Source organism: Plectrocnemia conspersa, unplaced genomic scaffold (genome assembly GCF_051122295.1).
Source record: "Plectrocnemia conspersa isolate PC_06_02 unplaced genomic scaffold, ASM5112229v1 ptg000002l, whole genome shotgun sequence".
In the NCBI taxonomy this organism is placed as follows: domain Eukaryota; kingdom Metazoa; phylum Arthropoda; class Insecta; order Trichoptera; family Polycentropodidae; genus Plectrocnemia; species Plectrocnemia conspersa.
In genome coordinates, this window is record NW_028277166.1 from 5,404,844 (window position 1) to 5,425,837 (window position 20,994).

General features: G+C 34.7%; 1 protein-coding gene across 2 annotated transcripts in view; it reads right to left on the reverse strand.

Moving 5' to 3' along the window:
- The window catches only part of Arf6 (ADP-ribosylation factor 6), a 58,664-nt gene that overhangs the window by 26,202 nt on the left and 11,468 nt on the right, over positions 1-20,994 (reverse strand). Inside the window, exon 2 of one of the 2 annotated variants that reach the window (XM_088205710.1) lies at positions 17,977-18,157. The gene's annotated coding sequence lies outside the window, so the exon portion shown is untranslated. Of the gene's footprint in view, positions 1-17,664; positions 17,895-17,976; positions 18,158-20,994 lie in introns of those variants that run through there. The other variant, XM_088205711.1, reaches the window with a different exon arrangement.

Consider the following 20,994-nt stretch of genomic DNA (forward strand, 5'->3'; position numbering starts at 1 on the left):
CAGAACAAAATCAATGGATTTTTTTGGGAACTCCTTTCTCATCCACCGTATTTTACAGACAATTATTTAGATCCCTGCAACAGTTTTTTAAAAACGACAGATATAAAAAAACTGATTGACATGTGGAGAATAATTTTAGAAAAAGATGGAGAATATATAATTTAATAAAAGTATTACACGCACCTTAAAAACGCAGACTTATGGAACATCCTGATATACTTAATAAAATTCTAGACTTTGATTTTAGTCTGATATTTTAATGTAATACTTACATGTATTGTTTACATTAAGTTACAACGGAAAAATAAATGACTGGATGGTGATTAGACCCATTAGTTGAGTTGCCCCTAATATTTTAAAACACAAACTATTCTTAGTCAATTATCTTTAAACCTATGTATGATTAAGGAAATGTAAAGTAGTGTTTTATTTTTAGAATACTAATGACTTCAATTTCATTAGCCATGATAATAAATAAATCAATGTGATTGTAATTTATAACTGGAAGCAAAACCTTAAGTTATTCATAAATAAATTATGTTGAAAATACCTTAATACGACTGAAATATCCAATCTAGAATTACCTTCCGGGTAATTATACAACGGCTCCGAGAAAACGTCAATAATTTACGCGTTTCGAATGGTGAATGTTCATGAACGAGCAACATCCTTTGATATGAATTATGTATTCGCTATTTACACACACCACTATGTTGTGCCTATGGAATTTCATTGGAAGCAAACTTAGTTTATCACATTGTGCTACAATTCAAAGATCGACTAAGTAGTATTGAATGGAAACAACTTACTACTGATTAGTAGCAAGTGGAAGGACAATACGAAACTCGTGTGTTCGGATGACGTGATACACACACACGCGTGAAAACAATGGAAAATAACACCAACAATATCTGCTAAATGATGCGATGTCAACCAGACCGTTGTTACTCGTGTGAAGCAGATAGGAATAGACATACAAAATCCGACATTGATACACAGAAGCAGAAGACAAGGGCACACCCGTGACCCTGCATTATTGCATATTGTGCATAAGTGTTGCATATCTGCGTGAAAAATGGCGCGTTGCCATAATTTTTCATAGCATGCGAGCCAAAACGTTGCAATCATATTCTTTCCGCATTAATCATAATCTAGCGAAGTCGTCACTTTCGCCACGACGACAATATTCCGTGTAAATTCAATATAAAAAAAGCAACAATGGAGTCGGCGAATTTCGCAAGGCACGTGGGCGTTATTATTTGATCGAAATTTCGCGTAGCGTGGCCAGGGAGCATTAATGCGACTTTAATAATTTTACAAAAATGGCGACGACGGTGACGAGTCACGGGAAATAGGTAAAAAATGGGGTGGAAAGGGGTGTCGAAGGCAAGCGATCCTTGAACGCATATAAAATTATCCAGGATGCCGATGCACCAATTGGAAGCGATGAGGCATCGATTCATTTGAAGCAACCCAACTAAAACAGATTTTTTAATTATTTAACGTACCGTTATGTGAAATATAAAACTGTAATCGCTCGAAAGGTTAATAAACAAAAATAGACTACGACGTACAAGCGAATCGTTTTTTATGTGAGAAAAATGTAATTTAACGCTATTTTGTCGGTTGTGTGTAATTAATTTGTGTGATATTGAAACTGTAAAGTGGTAACTCAAATACATAAAAAAAAATCCGTAATGATTTGTTGTTTACGAAATTATAATTTTAAGTCATCCTATAAAATTTATAAATAGTATATAAATTAATTTAAAGGTAACAAACTGTACGATCTACGATTTAAATCATCTGAATAATCGAGCATCGACAATTATTTTAATAATAACACATGACAAACCCTGTCGAACGCCTTCTCAAAATCTGAAGTGGTTGACTGAGAACATCACTTATCAATGATAATTCGTGATTCAAAAACTGTTGCGAATTTAATAATAATTTATAATATTGATAACTTTGCTCGGTCAGCACAGTATTATTATTAAAAGTAATAAAGAACATTGTGAAATGATCAACACATTCTCTCAGATATAACCACACTACACGCATACACACGGGTTAGTAACTTTTCAGACTCTCGGACTGCAAAATTTAATTAAATGATATTTTACTCACAAAAATTTCGTTATATTTAATAAAAACTTTGAGATTAAATTAGTTGCACAGTTGATATGATTATCATCAGCAACTCATTTTTTATGAAAATATTGCATGAGAATGTTAATTGAATTTTGGTTGTACCACATGAACTTGCCAATTTTCAGTCAGCATAAGATCGATCGCGATTGAGAAAGGTTTCACATAGTATTCGACCACTTCGGCTATTTGTAATTTACAAATACATTGTACCCTTTAATCGTATTTAAATGTGTATTTTTACAGTGTAGAGAGTAAAGTCTTTTTTAAACGAATTCAAGTTGGGACACAATGCAGTGTGATAAATAAAAAGAAAATAAAATGCGTTCGGAGAAAGAACAGCAATCCAGAAAACAATCCGATTATGCTTTAAAAAATCCGTTTTGGCAATATGAATTTTCAAAATGAGCCTCGGGGTAAACCAAAAACCGTTATAAACGAAGAACAATTGTAGACTATGGTGGAAGCTAATCCACGTGCAAAAATTCGCGCTCTCGCATGTGATCTAGGAGTTAGTGTAATGACTGCTTCTCGCTACCTCGTTGCGATAGGAAAGGTCAAAAGGTTAAACAAGCGGGTACCGCACGAATTGAACATCGGTCATTTGATTTGAAACGAAAAAAATCAATTTTTGGAACGAATCATTACTGTGATAAAAGTGGATTCTGTGTGATAACAGAAAACGAACTGGACAATGGTCGAATGCAGATGATGCTCTTTCACTAACAGATTGTATTCTATTCCGCTACTTGGAATTATATTTAACCCTTTGGACGCGTTAATCAAAAATAATATTTAATTGTTTTTTTTAAAATGCAAATTTACTTTGATACTGTGTTTAAATGTTCTGATTTTTTAATTTTTATTTATTTAAAATAATATTTTACGTTTATTCACAAAAAAAAGCTTTTTCTTGAAAAGCATTTTTTTACTGATTTTTGCGTAGAGATAAAAAAACTCAACTGGGCGACATAAGTTGATTTCCGCGTTCAACGATCCGTGCCAAAGGGTTCAAAGGGCAAAAAACATAGTATTTTTACTTGGTTTCCCGATAAAATAATACCTTAAAAGTGAGTGGAGCTTATTTTGATTTAAATAAATTTGTTGCGGGAGTTCTTCTTTGTATATTCGCGCAGCAATTCACCATAACCACGATAACTACAAGAATAAACGTGACAATAGTATAATATTAACAAAAGTGTAATTGAACGGACCACAACAATGTCCAGATGGAAAAACAGATCCTTTGGATATAAAGGAATAAATAAACAATGCGTCGAACTGCAGAGAAAATATATTTTTTGTGCATAACGGTTGCGCAAACAATACGCCATCGGGCGACAAAAAAAACACCGTTAACATTATTTAACCTTTGAAAATAAATGTCCATCAAGCAAATTTCATTTTCTAGAGAGGTGGACATATTTCGTTGGTCGAATAAACGAGCGCAAGAATTGGTGGAATGATTTTTGTATTGTTATGATTCGTCGGAGAGCTTCCCAACCTACGATACATAAGGCCAGTCTCCAAGGGGCGATTAGATAGAGATTGACAGACATCGAGAGACTTTTATCAGCTAAATATGCTAGTCTTGCACATTTAGTTGATATATTTAGTATGCAGACGTATTAAAACAATAATTGCAAAGAAAAAACATCAATATAATTTTAGCCAGAGAAAAGATTTCAGCGTTTGGACCAAAGATTATATTGGAGACAGAAAGCAGAAAAAAGCAAGTTTGTTTTTTCAAAGTTATTTAAGTTTTTAGAAGATTGTGAAAATAACTATTTTGACGATATCAAGGACACAGTAATAAGACATCTTACCAAACTTAAAAAAAAAGGTTCTCAGATTACTTTATAGATCTTAATTTACATACTGTCATTTGTATTGTAGATAGTCAGACAAAGGCAGCCAGACATCAGTGGACTAGCTGCCCATGGGATACACCTAGACGATTCCGTCTCCAACGGTTAGTGATGCCAGAGATCATCAACAGCATTTCGCGATGGTAGACCCGTCCACGGTCGTCAATCGCGACGACCAAAGAAGGAGGTCTGGCCTAGCGCCGGAGTGCGCAGTACTCCGGTGCGAACGCCAGGCTGGGCTGGATCTCAATTGCCCATGGGCTGAAACTCCCTAGCCTAATGCAATTGCGGGATGCGGGCGTGGGGCCCGAGAAGTACCCACACCTAGACGATCGGCGCCAGTTGACCACACGCTGGAGTTCGCCGATTATAGTGAGGGAGAGCGAAGGACCCCTCATGAGGTTAAAACCCAAACCCTTGAGGGGAAGTAACCTCTCGGGATGGCCGTCTGAGGTAGAATAAAGCATAGCAGAGTAATGCAAGCAGGGCGAAATGGCTCGGTCCTGAGGGGAATAGAGAGCCAAGGTTACTTCCCCTCAAGGGTTTGGGTTTTAACCTCATGAGGGGTCCGCATGCAGTGAAAAACAATGCAGGCCAGCCAACGAGAGCACGTCTCCCCGTGCGCTCGGGAGAAATACTAATGAAACTCCGATATAAAATATGTAGTACTACGAGGCGTGGGTCCCGCTCATCCGGCCGTCACAAGCTCGGTGCCCGCCCATAGGGTTGGACTCGTAGGGCCCAAGTACTGGTAACGGCAGTGGTGCACGCAACGGATACCAAAGTAGCTATACACACCTAGACGATCGATCACGACCGCGTTCTGCTTGGGCCTAAAAACCCGAAATTGCAAATATTGAAAATATCTGATTTTAAATTTCACCTACAAATTCGGTAATTTCATATGGTACAACATAATAAATGCATATTAGCGTGCTGTTTTTTCGACTTTTCAGTCGCACTTTCGTTATGGCTTCAATTACATCTATTAATCGACTTATTTACAGTCTTACTGTGGTTTCATAACTCATTTTTTATAGGATATGAGCTACTCAATGCAGTTTAATCATATCACATATTGATTAATACAAAGATCGGTATTTGTCGATTACATTTGTACATTTGCCGATGTACATTTGTACATAGTTGATTTGCAATCAAAGAATTAATAATATTCTACCGTTTCTTATCAATAAAAAATAAATTATCAAACATATTTATTATCTAACGATTGTAGCTAATGATTAAACCTCATAGATTATATAAGCTGATAGTTCACATTTAAATGTCATACATCGTTGAAATGTTGAATCAGGGGAGACGTACCGCAAAATATTTTCCTATTTTCTTAAGAACGTATTAAGTTGCATTTGACATTGCATGCGTTTTAATTTTTATCTGCGAGCAGTTCTATACTATACTATTAGAACCGTTACATAAAACTGAATCATGTGTGTCAACGCCATTTTTCAACCTCTTAACAAGCACCCGTCGTCGCATCCGTTCCGCCTCGCTACGACAAACAATTTTCGCATAGCACACACAATCACGAGAGGGCCTTCAGCAACAGACTGTCTTCTTTCGAATTCCTACCCGTACTATCAACGGCTGCGACATTCAAAGAATCCACCTGACCGGAATCCAGATGAGGCGACGTCGGCGACCGAGAGTGCGTGAAAGAGAAAGAGCAGGCCTTGGCGGCGGTCACACGCGCTACCATGACCTATCACCACCGAAAAAGCGGGGCACTCCATTCAGCATCACCTGACCGCATTCCTCCCCCGACTATTCGCGCTCTGTGCGTACATATATGTTGTCTTGACAACATCTTATCACGGCGAGTTCGAGAGCCGCTGACGCGCGGCGGCAGTGTGCTGGGAATGCTGCGTGACAAGTCAGCCCAAGCCGAGAGAGGTCGAAGACGTGTCATACATACTCATAATTACGTGAGCGCTGAGACGAAAGGTAGGGCGGGGAAGATAGGACTTTCAGGACTCCAGCAGAAGCAGATCGATTGGCAGCGCATCTAATCACTATGTTGCAGAGTCTCGAAAGTATAAAACAGCAATACAGTGGGAAATAGCTCGTTCCAACCTATTGTTTCATTCCACTGACTCGATCATATTCGTGTCGGGGGAGGTGTAAAACTATCATCGAGTACTAAAAAAGATTACGCAGTTAATATATATTTGCTTACTACCCTTTCTGAAGAACCGCCTTCTGATTTATGTATGTAAATATAACAAAATGGTTCATTTGTGTCTAAATACCAACGCCTATCGCCTAAATTCTATACGAAAAAAGGTTTTGCCTCTAAATTAAAATATTCAAGAGCTTAATCGTTTTAGATATTATCTCACACAAGCGATAAGAATCGCAAATTATCACTTTAATCCCGCATATCGTTAAAGCGCAAACTCCAGCCTATAGGGCCAGATAAAAGCCACTATAAAATTATTACCTTGAAGTATATTAAAATAAAACACTTGATTAAACTCGTTAGCATTCTGTGTCGAATCAAGTGTATTATTATTCAATAATATTTTATTACAGCTAAACGCAAAACCGTACACGATCGTGAGCCACAATCGAAACGAACATTTTAATAATTCACAAAACCTCGACGACAGTATTGAAATTTGATTATGCTCATCTCGAGACAGCCAGACCGCAAAGCCAAAGGCATTTACGTACGTGACGCACTTGGACAGATCAAAGAACGACAGACGTTTTTTTATTCGAGCAAAAACACACAAAAATTACAATAACGATTATTCGCATCGTCACGCAGTAACCCTGAATTGATGATAGTGGCAATCGCCAACTGCTGCTAGTTTCCTGCCGACGGATGATACTGATAAGAAGTTTCGAGCGATTTATCAATAAATTCCACTGTAGAATGAAATCTGACTGACGGGCGGTCGATTCTGAATCATCTCGGGATGAATGAACGACAGACAGTAAAGTGAGCAGAGACAAAAGTGAAAAAGAAAAACAACTAACCAGGTGGCGTGTGCAACGCGAGACTGCGGTAGATCGCGTGATCGAGACAGCGATTCTTTTTGGATGATGGGTACAAAAAAAATTGTCTATACAACATGCATGTATGACTCTTTTATCGGATTAGCTCGATGAACGTATTACATCTTTGGAGCTTCGCAAAAGTATGTAATACCCCCTTGTATTGTGATTTTAATAAGCTCGGGCATTCAATTTCATTCAATAAGTGATAAGGGTTTCATATAATGATATTTAAAGATCAAATCGGAAACCTTATTAAACCAAATAATGTAAGGCAACGAGAGCATTGCAAAATGAAAGGCACGATAATAAAATTTAAATCTATATTACGATTAAATTTTATTTTTTTATAACTTAAATGGTTGCAATATTTTTATATGAAAATAATATTGTTGTATTAATCAAAATCAGACAGTATAATAGAACATAATTCGAATCTCAAACACTTTTTCTCAAGTTATTCAAAATTATATCTTAAAATTAATAATATTATAAAAATAAAAATAAAACATATTTTAAATTTTTAATCTACGTATATAATATAATATGAAAAGAAATTAATAAAACAATTATTATAAATCATAAAAGTGTATTATCTAATAAGATTAATATTAATTTAATTAAAGTTAAATAAAAAATAGTATTTATATTATAAATATATAATTTAAATTCTAAAATTAATTTATTTAATTAAATATATTCATTAAATTATTTAATAAAATATATTCATTCAAAATTAGACTACAAAGGGTTATAACTATTATTAAAATATTAATATTTCACTCGTGACTAAATTCAGATGTTACACATGGATCTGGGTGTTTCTTGTATTAATAACGCATATATTATTTTATTACATTTTAAATAATCTCTAACCCAACTCTCATACTATGTTGCATCTATTCATTTCTGAGCAGATTTTTATTATTAAGAGTCAACTTATAATAGATAAAAAATAATTTTCGGTACAGAAAAATAATTGTTATACAGTAATAATAATAATTAATTTTTAATCCAACAAGCACCATATATTGAGAAATAATATTAAACTCTAATAAGAAACACGTTAGCCATTTTATCTAAAAGGTCATAAAAAATGTGCTAGGTTCTTTTTTGACTCATAAAACAGCATATGAACGGTAAACACGAGCACCAGTAAGGGCTGAAGTTCGCCTGCCCGCGCTGCAGTCGGCTTTAGCCGCTCCCTCGGTATGACTGTCTGTTTCCGATTTTCTGAGCGATTGCGTTTCATAATTACGTAAATAAAAAATATTTCATTATTAGAATCGTTTTACAATCACAAAGCATGCGCCGCATCTACCGCATGTGTGGACCGCACGCCACTGGTACGCATGTATAAGGGCTATTGAAGCTGTCAAAACATGATGGTCAGATTTGTAATAAATAAAGAGAAGTATTTAAATATAGGGTTAGCAATCTTCATAGACATCATACAATGTTTTTGTCAGCGGTGAAAAAATATCAAGCTCATACGTGAATAGCAAACAAACTAAATTTTATCAGCAAGTAAACACATCTTTAGTCAGATTATTCAAAATAAATAATCATTAAGCATAATTATTACTTGGTCAGTAGGATCATAAAATTGATCAGCAACAAAATAATAAAAATAAGCTATATATTTATTAAAGAGCGATTTTTAAAAAGCAGCAATGTTTAGTGTATTTTTTGGAGTTTGTTTAATTCGTTTGGGTCAGGTTTTGGTTTGAACAGCAAATGGACGTTTCGCAACTGTCAACGGATATAGGTGTTCAATAACAGCCGCAATTAAATTTGGTACATTTGTTGCTGTATAAATAGTTTATTAGCATATTAAAATATATTTTACAGCATAGCAAAATTTAATTAAATCTTTAGAAATAACTTAAGAGCTGCTTAATATGACATTATTTGTTGATCAATCTTGCTCTACTTGCTGACCACAAGTGGCGACTCAACTGACTATATTTGCCGGCAGAAAATATTTTAGAGCTGACCATAACCTCAATATTATTCTGACAAATAAATAACAAGTCACACATCGACCAGCTTATATACCAAAAATCGTGAACAATTATAATTTATAAAAAATGATGATTGTCAAAAAAGAATAAAATAGGATATGACTATTATTTGTTGTTCAAGTCCAAACCTAACCTAATGAAAGCTCCAAAACTAATAATAGTTTTTGAACTTCCATTAAATTAATTCGTTTGGGTTAGGTTTGGGTTTCAACAGCAATTGGACGTTTCGCAACTGTATGTACAACATGTAATTTAAACCTCTTAAAATCTTGATTTAAAATAATATTTTTATATACTTGCCATACCGTCAATCAACTAATGAATAACCGAATTTGTATTACACACAACAATACCAACGTAATGTACACATATGAGTGCAAATAGCCAATAATTCGTATCTACAGTAAGTGCAAATAGTCACATCCATAAAAATAAGTGAGTCGACATTAATGACTCAAATATGTTTATGTACATATAATAAAATAAATTCGTTCTTTATTTTATAACAATATTCCACGATTTTATCTTATAATTATTAATGTGATAAGATTGAAAAGAAATAGGTTCAGGTGTTAGCATAGATAGAATCATAAAATTGCAGCAGTACTACAGCAGTTATACACGTAACGCGTTTTATCGTAAGACCTTCACTTTTTGATAAAAAGATTCGACTATAAATCTCAACTGTAATTATATAACAACAACCTACAATTATATTTTGTAGTTTATTTTTTTAATAGAATTGGTTTATTGTTTTTAAACCAAGTAATTGAGTCTCTGGCTATTTTAAAATGATCATTAATATGTAACGCAGAAAGGTAAACGTTTGTCAACAGATAAAAAAGAAATGAGTTTACACATAGCGAGCGTTAACCAAATTTTGTCCGGGCCTAATAGCGCGATACTTAACCGTTTTTTACGAGTGTTGAGAAGAATGGAATAAAAGGTGAATAAAAAACGCTCATAAGACAAACAAATGACGCCAAAGGTGATCAATTAACTGTTCTCCGTGGAAATTTACTATTACGGGTATAAAAAATAAATAATGATAGAGAAAGATTCTCAACATTTTTTCCGCCCCGGGCATGATGGATGCCACTCATTCATGTGGCTAAATAACAAATTATTCGCGTCACGCTCGTATGTACTGATATGTATAAGATTGATTGTGGCACGGCGGTCGAGAATCGCTGAAAATGTATCGAAGAATATATTTAAAAGCAATTTTCATATTGGATATGTTGTGGTAAAACTTTCTGATGTGTTCTACTGTTACATATTAATTAAATATATTATAAATAAGATTTGAAGCCCCTGGATTATACCGTTCTTAACTCGACATGGCTACCATTGCTAGCGGCCTCTTTATACAATCAAAGATCTTCGGATTAATACTTAACGGTCCATTGAAGCTGTTGGTGGAAAATTAATAAAGAAAATTATTAAACGATGAGTATTTAAGAAGAACCGGAAATTCAAGTGAACGAAATATTTGTCTTCCATTATAATATGCTATAAATAAAAACGCAATAATAATAAGTATGATCTATGGTTATTTATCACTACAATGAATTTGTATTTTTTGTCACAAAGATAAAATAACTCGATTAATATGTAAAAATACACGTTACTATACAATTGAATTTTCTCATTAATGTATCCTTATTTTATATTTAGACAATTTTGTTGGAACAAAATATTTTTTTATGATTTATAAAAATGATATACAGTGAATTTTCAGTATAGCGAAGCTCCCGGGAACGAAGAAAAAAATTTGTTATATTGAATGTAAGAAAGATGATATATTTTTATTTTATTTTTAATTACAATATTACTACAGCATCAGAATAACCTCTTATGTTTTTGTCCAATTTTAAGGATACTGTAATGAACACAATAAAATTTGTTAAAAAAATGTTTAATAAAAAAAGTTTGAGGGTCGGCGAAACACCTTGAATGTAGCACTCCAAGTCAAGAACGAACTGAATTCGGAGAAATATTGTGTCAAGTTGTAACGTAATTTTTAAATTCTGATCAAAATATTTCGTTATACTGCGATCAATCTTCGTTACAATGAAAACATTTTGTATGAAAGTTTTTTGTGGACAAATTTAAGATTCGTTATACTGAGAATTTCATTATTTCGGTATTCGTTACAAAGATATTTCACTGTATAAGATATTTAGGAATAATCGTAGATAAAAAAAAGTTTTAAAAATAATCTACAATAGTATTATATTACCCCACTTTAATTATTGTGCAACAATATTATATATTGCTAATAAATGAGATGAAAGGACTTTGCAAAAATTAAAAAATAGGGCAATGTGAGTTTTAAATAAAAATAGATTTATTAGTTCTAGAAGTATGTTTGAAGTTCAAAAAATGTGTTAAATTAATGTTTTAGTATTTATATATAAGTTAGTTTGAAAATAATTGAGTATTTTATTACTAATTTAATAAGAAAAAAAGACGTACATAAATTAAATATTAGAAATAGAGATAATTTAAAGATAGATATGTATAAGAAAACGAGTAAGTTAAAATAAAAATATAGGTTTCCTCAATGGAATTGTGAGGGATACTATTTTTTAAACTCTCGTTAAAATCTGTGACCAAAAATAGTCATTCATCATTAAGGATAAACTAGACAATAGTGGGATCACACAAAAGCCCTCGTTACGAATAGTAATAATTTGGGTTTCCCATATATAGCACGCAAGGATTCTTCAGTGCATTGAATGAATATTTCTTTGTTACGAAACGGTCTCGGGAAACAATATATCACAATAAGACACAGGCGTATACACATTTCGTTGTTTTAAGAAGCAAGCACTGCTTGATTGTGATTGTGCAGCAAGTTTTGCAGCCCCAAATACTTAAGGGCTGATTTACACGCTGCCAACTACTGGCATACTATCTGAAAGTTGACTGGAGGGTCACTGGCACGCGGCGACTGGCATTTCAAATCACTGGCGCCTTACCGTTTACACGGTGCCAGCAACTAGAAGAACTATTGTTGAGAAAAAGCGCCACTCGCCTTTGGCGAGTACTGCAGTGTGGTGGAGGGGAGAACTGGCGTGCCAAAAAAACAAAAATATTTGTTCTGCTGAAGCCGCCAGCTGCTGACGTGCCAGCGGCGCACTGACTTCTCTAGTGACTAGCGTTAAGCGTTTACACGGTGCTAGTCGCTGGCATCCAGAGATTGACAACCTCAACTGGCATCGTGTAAATCAGCATTAAGACTCGTCTCCAATGAGGAGAGAGCAAACACTCGAAGAGACTAGCAGATTTGGCTTACCCGCGGACAACATACGGTCATGGTCGCTCACATTCTGAGAGTCTCCACCATACGAACACCGCAGCAGAGGGATCAAATTCGCAATACTGTCGCGTTCAAGGATCATCCAAGGATATCATCCTTGCGCCGGCTTCTCCACCACCGCTCAGAGAAGAACGACCTCGTCCATCAAAGTCTATCGCAATATGTAATATAATCTAATAAAATTCTCACTAGTTTCCACCTGTCTTACTGGCTGCGAAGTCACACCCCTCAGGGTTAGATTCCCGAAAGAACAAAGAAATTATAATATTAAAGTTTTTTTTATATTCTATTTATATTTATATTATATTTGATATGCATGTTTTGATTATATTTGTTTAACGTATACTTATTAATACATACACCCATTTTTCTTTCACGAATCACGCTAAGGAAACACATTCTCGAGTGCAAAAGGTTAACGCAACAAAGCGGACCATTTACAACGTCTATTTATAAACGTCGCAAACCTGTCACGTAACAGGGCTTCAATTGACATATCAAACCGTCCATCACGGTGCAATCATCATGCATGCATGTACTATATATGTATGTACAAGCATGTAACACTGTAACGAACGATGTACTGTACTGTCCTGTCGCGCACAGTAGAAATTCGCGCGATCTAGCAAATTCCGGCACGAAAGCACACGAGCTTTTGAAACCACGTGGTTAACTTTCACTGATAGATCGAGCACGATCGGATTGTTGCGAAACACGTACACACACAATAAACGAATCAGAAATAGTAACTCGGTCATGCGCTCAAAGGCAAAAAGGAACCCTCGGGTTATTGGTTTGACTTGCGGGCATAAAATCGGAAAGTGTGACCGTAAAGCTCTCCAAACATAGTATAATATTTCATGGTCACCCTTATTACATATACATATGTACATATATACACGGGTAATTTTCTAAATGGCACGTAAGTGTGCTCACGTTCGAAATTAATACACCAATGGCCCATAACCTCGCATAACAAAGCCAGTCTAAATATAATGCGATAAAGCGACAATCGTTATAAACACTCCGGTGACATTCGTTTCGAACTTCGGCGGGACGGTGCACGTTTCCGATGCTTTTGTTCCAATTTCAGTTCGGCTGAGGTTATCTCTGTTTGTTTGGTGTCATGTCAAGTATAATATTTAAAACAATGCATGATCCGATGTGCAGTATTGAACAAAATACTTGACATACACACCATGTACAATATGAAAATAACCTCGTATTTAAATTTCTGTACATAGTAGATTATTTCAAGACATGTTAAAATATGCTTATATTCAACCAATAACTTGAGCATATTTTGATGGGGACAACATTTTATAGAAATTGCTTTGGTTAGTTAGTTACGATATTGACCACGACCTAGCACACGCGAACTATTATTTCTACACGCGTGAATCGAACCACTACACATAAAATTAAAACACGTGTTCGTATGAAATAGCAAATTTGAGATCGCGTGCGTTGATAAAACTGGACAACAATTTTATTTCTGTTACATAAGCTAAACGTTCAAATTACGGTTCTTGTCGTTATGCTAAGCTAAATATGCATATCTATAGAATAGAAATAAATTGGAATATGGTTATAAGGTAGCATTCGAGGATTTTAATTTCTTCTGCTCGGTCAAATACACACGTTCTTGCTTTATAAAATGCGTCAGTAATAATATTAGGGATACCATGTAGTTCCTATAACCTTATTACGTACTTTCAAACGTGGTCATCTGTGTGATCGCTAATAATATAAAAATATAATAACGATATTAATTCATATAAATTTGTTCAAAATATAAACAGGAGAAATGATAAATATATATTGAACGTATATCCATATCTAGTGCCGAACCGAAGTTCGAACGACGTCCGGACGGCGGCTGCTGTCACGTACAGCTGGCATATTTGCGCGCGATCGAAAAATGTGCCAAATAATCGCAATTTTTAAATTGTCATATTATTAAAATTACGCTACTGATAATTATAAAAGTTTGTGTGGGCACTCACCAATTCAATATCAGTGAAAACTTTTCGGTCGTAAATATTCAATTTACGCAAAATCTTTGTCGGCTTTTGCAAAATGCCATAAGACATAAAAATGATACTTCAGAATACGAACACCACATCTGTGACTATCCTAGAATTTGTCGCCATCGATTCTAAATAAGAATTCGTTATGGTGTGACATTTATATAAACCGATCTAGGAAAATACATAAGGATATTCGAAACAATTATTTAAAGTTATATGAAAAAAATATAATAACGATATCTGTTAGAAGAATATACTACCAAAAATATAATTAATCCCTTTTGGTGCCCTAAAATATTCAAAGATGTCTGTAAGAATCTGTTGAAGTCCCCGATAAGCATGTGGTATCATAACTTGACCATGTGACCACGATGCAGCGCTCGACGTGTGTGTTAACCATAGGACGCCTACGCGCATACTGAAATTGAACCGAGTTACTCGTTCTATCTCAGTTTGCGAAACACCATATCATTATCTCTCTCACTCTCGTCACTTAGCAAGCAAGGGCAAAGGTGCACTATGGTTTTAAGTTAAAGCTCACAGTACTACAAGTCGTGTAAACTTTCACTAGATAAATGTATGCTTTAACTAGTGAGTATGTGAACTCTCTGACGTGAGCTAGTTACATTGTTAACGAACAAGATTTCACAACCGAGCGTGTTTAACAATCAACCTAATCGCGAGCGACTAATCGTAGAGCCAATAAGAAAAGTAGCGTTGATCAGAACAGTGAACACCCCATGAATAACTCTGCAATGAATCTATGTAAAAGAAATATTATATAAATTGGCAACATGATTTACCTTACATAAATAATTTAATACAGATATTAAATATATAAATTATTTCATTTTTAATACTTTGAGCAACACCGAACAATGAGAGCATACAATAACTAGTTACATTGTTCATAAGTTATTTTGTGTGTACTGTAACTGAAGTGATTTGATAGTGCATAAATAGACTATTTAATGTATGTATTTTCAACATTCACACTATGCCTGTAACATACATATTAATGTTACATACATACATATTAATGTTACTTTTAAATTAAAAACACGTAAGACCTAGATGTACATAAGTTCCAGAAAGTTTTAAATCATATTATGTACTGCACGAGTACTCTCTCTTTCACTGTCTTTAACTACAATCTTCAACAATTACAATTTTAGCAAAATCTGAGCATTGGCAGAGAAAATCTGACGAGATTGGAAGCGTTGGATATAAGGCAAGGTCTGTGCATCATCGTTGCGCTTGAAGAGGATTTGGACCTACACCAACAACTGAAGCCCAGAGTTATCGCAGATTGGGTTTTAGAGCAGCAAGAAGTAGATGCTGATTTTTCAAAGAAAATCTTCTCTGATTATGCACATTACCACCTCTGTGTATGTTAATAAGCAAAATTGCCGCATATGAGGCGAGTAAAATCCTCACGTGATTCACGAGAGAGCATTACTTGCCCAAAAAGTGACTGGTGCGCATTTTGGTCAGGCGGCGTCATTGGGCCCTACTTTTTTGAAAACGATGAAAGTCAAACTGTAACAGTCAATGATGAGCGCTATAGACGCATGATAACTCATTATTTTTGTCACGAAATTGAAGATATTGATGTAGAGGACACGTGGTTCGAATATGACGGTGCAATTTGCCACACATCGGTTGCAACGTTTGGTGTTATGCGTGAAAAGTTCCCACGTCACATTATTTCACGTTTTGGTGACGTCAATTAGCCGCCAAGATCATGCGATTTAACGCAGTTGGATTTTTTGTGGGGTTGCGTTGTCTCTTAAAACGTATCTAAGACTTAAGACTGAATTTGGATCACTCTTTACTACATAATAGGAGAAACTTTTAAATATATTTAGGTTATGCGGAAGTCATCTCTAATTCACATGTTTTATAATCACACTGCACAGAAATTTTGCACTTTTTTGCCACAAAGATAAAATAATCAATTTATACTTATCAATCAAGCTTCGCCATTATTTTAGTATAAAATGCATCATTCTTATAAATTTTTGTATTGACTAAATACTCAAAAATGTATTGTTGTACTTTTAAATGTATGAAAAAAGTTGTATTTGTGTCTGAATGTTTTTTTTCCAGTAGGCGTTATACATACGATTGCGTATCTGAGTCGCATACATTGAACGGTGCCCATTAACAGTTTCAAAAATCCGTCAACAAAAATGGCAGTGCCCCACTAGGTACTTGACCCCAGATTACACATTTGATAGAATGACGACATTGCTGATCATAATCCGGCAAAATTTTTATTAGACAAATAATCTTCATCACGAATCATCGGAATTGGCTAGAAGATCGAGAAGTTAAAGGGAATATATTTATATTTTTATTCAGTAAGAACCTCAGTAATACCACAAAATTGCTACTTTTGTTTTTACCACACAGCACTAACCTGATTCTCAATATTTCAACCCGATCTTTAAACCGACTTTAAGACTACGTGGCGAAGTACTATATATACATTATTGCATAATTTGATTTCAACCCAGTTGTGATTTATAATTCAAGACATTGTATTTAAAAAACAAACACATGTACCACTTAGGTTTCGTACAACATATAGAATTCACGTAAAGCAGAGATTTTGCCAAAACATTAATATTTCAATTGGATAAGCTTATAAAAAAATACTGAGCCTTTCTGTACATAGCGATTTTTTAATAACGAAAAATACGTTTTCTATATTAATAATAAAAATGATAATACTCAGCTTAAAATGACTGCAGTATTAAATCACTAACCTCAAAAATCTGCTGTTCTAGTATTATATGTCAATACAACAACTTTTGATTTACAAAGTTTTAGGTTACAGCATTAGGAATTTGTTTGGTATATAACATTTGATTTGCTATATAACATTTTTAACATGATAGTTAGAAAGCAAAAGTAATAAAAATCGATGATTTTGTAAATATTTCTAATTAAATGCAACTACAAATTTTTTATAAGAAATTTGCGATTCCGAGTGGCAAATATTCGAAGTATTGGATCAACTTTTAATACTAGGCATTGACTTTCACTTCTGAGCTTTGATATTCGCATCAACATCGCATTTCCTTTGATATTCGCTCAACGGTAGGAATGCACAGTAATCATTCTTGTGATTCACTGACTAATGAACCGGAAAAAAATTGCTTAGCTCATACCGCGGAAGAGGAACGACATTGAAACGGTCATAGATTTGCACCACAGCTTCGTGACAAATAGAGGTGTACCTTGATATCCTTTGCATTAAAACTTAGCAGCTTTCAAATCCAAGTGCACATTGCGTAAGCGCGCGAAAACAGCAAAACACAGACGCACAGAACAAACTTGAATATCACAGAAAAGAAACAACAAAACTACTTCAACTCTGCCGAACACAGCGGATGCGGTCGTGTTGACATACCGACCGTACTGACACGGCAGCACACACGACCGACCCGTATCGGCGCGCGGCGTGACTGCGGCGTGAGTCACGAGTGGGAGCCGCCCAAAGCTACGCGGTGGTAGTAAAAGTAGTAGGCGGAGACGGTGGAGAGACTCACCTCTGCGGTAGGAGACTTCGGCTGTGGCGAGCGGTGGCTTCGGCGGTAGCGACGGCGTTTAGGCTGACTAGCTGGGGGGCGGATTCCTAGTGGCTGGCGGTGGCGATCAGCTCCGCGGGGGGCGCCGCTCGACGACACCAGACCGATGGGCGCCCATCACCGCGACCACCATCAGCTCCACCTGCAAAGATCATCATATATGTATCTACAAACTGCAAACTATAGATCATAGTTAGATCATAGTGAAGTACTCAGTGTACATTGTCAAAATTGTAAAAAATCAAATATTATTACAAAATAATAATTATAATAGTCGAAAAGTAGCAAATATTTATTTGTACCGAAACCACTACACGAACAGCATAAAATTCAACTAGCAACACTTGAGCCGTTGATTTTGAAAGTGGGGCAAGTCCATTTGTTAAAAAAAAGAACTAATTTTCATTATAAATTATCTTCAAATTTCTGTTTTTAATCAATTCACAGTCACATCTATAAATAAGTGTAAATTTTTTACTAGTAATTTATTTTGATCAATGATATTCAAAGTCCACTCAAAATAAAATAATTTTAATATTATAAAAATTGAAAAGCGTGCTATGTTAGTTGGTTTCCATAGTTACGAGGAAAAAAATTTGGAAAATTTTGGAGTCTTACTGTAATTTCTCTTTTGGATAAATTACAGGAGGACGCAAAGGACTTGCAGTTTTAAATATTACGTTTTATTTTTATGTTAAGTTCATTTGTATCTTTATAGATTACAATAAATATCAGCTAGATATTATTCATATTCAACAAACCAGCTGTCGGTTAATATCGTGAAGTACCGCAGCTAGTGAGTGTATGAATACCGGACGCGAATTCCCAAAACACACGCGTTAAAGCGCCACAGTGACGTCACGATGACGTATCACGCCGGCGCCGAAATCAGTTCCACATATACTCACAGGCGTCGCTTCATACGCCGCTGCGATCGCGGGATCAGTTAGTCATAGATTGGATGATGCTGGACAATTACAAGATATACCCAAATGAGAACAAATCAATACAATATCATTAAAAAAAGGTTAGGTCGTTTGGTTCTACAGTAAAAGTCGGCGCGAGCGGCAGCGAGGCGCCTCCAAGACGACGCTAGAAAGAGACGAGTGAATGCTACAAAGAGACGCGAGATGCGACGTCGACATGGCGCCCTAATGCATGCTTTATGGGAATGCTCATACCGGACCTTCAACTTTTTGTGTTATAAATAGTTATAAATTGATTTGTTCTGATTTTTTTAAACTTAGTTTAAGTATATATTTGCTTTATATTACCAATTTATATTACCAATAGAATTTATTTAAGGAAAAAATGTACATTTTTTATTCCGCTTTTGATATTATATATCCCCACCGAAAAGGTTAATCATGTATTTATATAGAGAATGTCATTTTTTATGTACAATTTTTGCTATGTAATTTTTATCAAGTATAATTTTATTATGTAACCAATATAATGCATATGCTTTAGTTGTTCTAAGAATGTATTACTAGCCGCGCACAATAACGCCATTCGCCTTAATAATTAAACCATATATTATTTTATTTTCCTTCGCCGGTGAAAGTTAATTATTTTGGTGCGTGCTTTTTTATTTGGCACTGAAGGGGTTATAAGAGCTTTAAAAAAACATGCAGTCCGACCCGTTGACATGGAACTGATTCGTGACTTGTGAGTGGCAATTTATTGTGATGACGTAATCAGTAGACCGTGCGCAACTAAATATTTTCATCTCAAGATATACATTATAAGATTAACTAAATAATGCAGACATAAAAAAGTAAAAGAATAATTGTAAATACAATATACCATTATTATCCAAGACAAAATTACTAAAAATTTCATTTTGGAACTAAAGGATTTCAATAAAAAAATCATTCAAGTTTTTGAATATTTGATATTAGAGTAATCTGATATTTTAAATAATTTTATAAATGTATTTTCGTTCGGATTTTATTGGTAATTTGACTACATCATTACTAATGCTTCTATATGATGGACACTATAGATTAAAAAAACAATGTGAGAACAAAGCTTAAAAAAAATATTTTTTTATAATGATCTATTTATAGTATACGTAGGATATGTTCAAACGAGGGATCCGATTTAAAAAAGGATTAATTAATTTAATTCTATAAATATATTTTTAAATTGAAGCACTCAAACGAAATAAAAATACTTTTTTACCCCAACCTTAAAAGGGTTCAATAAACAAATTCAACTCCTACACGACAACTTAATCAACTTATCGATTTTTATTGCGCAATTTTCCCACGCTCTCCTCCGAACAATTTGACATACCATCAAACGATTTCAGAGACGCGCTCGCTACTTTACTTTTCATCATTTATATAACCAAAATGCGGTTGGGAACAGTAAAACGTCAAAAGCAGTAAATCGATTTGAATCAGTTCGCAGAGATTGGAAATCTATGCAGTGATTGTTTCCACGTTTACAACGAAAAATTGGATAATTTCCAGTGACAGATGGACGCAGCCGACAAAGTGTGCAATATATATGCCCGGAAGGTAAACGAACTGGGAGCTTAAAGAATGCATATGCCCGGCAGAATCGTCTCGATTTCCTTTTCCTTTATGCTTCGAAATGTGTCTTCCTTTATCGCAAATGTCTGCAGATGCAGAGCAACGAGCACAGTCTTATGTCTGTTCAGTCCGTTTAATCCGCGAATTGCATTATTATTTCAAGCCTCCTTGACGCTCGTCCTATAAAACAAAGTCTAAATTCAGTTTATGTATTATATATAGAGAACAATAAAGTGTATGATTCAGAAAGCCACGAAAATATATAGTCCGATTCTTTTAGCAGAGTAACTTTGAGGTCTATCCATTTCATCATTATTCATAAATAAAAAAGAGATTTGACCCCCACCAATTTGCTCTAAAATACAAGATGCGGATATACGTTTGATATTCTAATCATTTCTCCTTTACATATTTTAAATAAATTTAGAGAAATATTTAT